Below are 1,050 nucleotides of genomic sequence, written 5' to 3' on the forward strand. Positions count from 1 at the left end.
AAAGCGGGCCGTGACTTTTCTGGAGGCTCATTGAGATGAATGGGGGAAAGTCACGTGAGAGGAGGCAACGTCTCCATCGCGCTATAATTGGATATGATCGGTTAAGGTTGGATGTGATTGGTTCGTGTGATAAATCCCACCTCTTGTTTTTGTGCGAGCTCTCGTTCTGAATGAAGAAAATGATGGTGTTATTGACTAATCATAAAGTAAGTAAACAACTCTCCCGCTTAGATACCACTACTTTGTGTCACGTCAAAATAAAACTTGAAATGGTCTGAAAACGTGATGAATGCGTGAGCATTCAGCGTGATGAAATGAAAGATATATCTTCGTGTCTGTGGCAGTGTTTACCAGTAGCCCCTCACTGCAGAACACAAGATTCAGGGGGCATGGTTAGATCCACATCTAGGGGGTGGGGATTGGTAGGTTTAGGGGTGGAGATGGGTAGGTTTAGGGATCAGGGGGTGGAGACGGGTAGGTTTAGGTATATGTAAGGTGGGAGGAGTTGGATCTGATCCAACCACGCCCCCTGGATCTTGTGTTCTGCAGTGAGGACCACCTCGTGTTTACAGAGCTTTTATGACGATGACCCAAAATAAGTTGACTATTATAAAGAACAGCTGAACATAAGTTCACAAATAAAAAATATTGGTAATATTTTACAATAAGGTGTCATTTAATGAGCTGTTACAGCCTTTAGTTATTTTGGAATATATATAAAAAAGCATAAAAACACTATGAAATGTATAATTAGTATTAAAAATATTAAATAAAATAAAACAATATTAATAAAATACAAAATAGAATTATATTTGTTCTTTTTTATGTAATATTTATATATAAAAACTGCCTCCTCATTTAAAACACAACCACACGCCACTGAGATATATATATATATATATATATATATATAAATAAATATGTACATATATAAACTCTCTGTTGATTGTCACAGTGCATTTCCTGGAAATCAGTGTAATGACTCCATATTTTTTTCATGTTTAATGTGAGCCAAAAAAAAAAAAAAGCCCTTATATCATGTACAGTGGT

The sequence above is a fragment of the Sinocyclocheilus anshuiensis genome, unplaced genomic scaffold (assembly GCF_001515605.1).
Source record: "Sinocyclocheilus anshuiensis isolate Anshui unplaced genomic scaffold, SAMN03320099.WGS_v1.1 scaffold257, whole genome shotgun sequence".
Lineage (NCBI taxonomy): Eukaryota > Metazoa > Chordata > Actinopteri > Cypriniformes > Cyprinidae > Sinocyclocheilus > Sinocyclocheilus anshuiensis.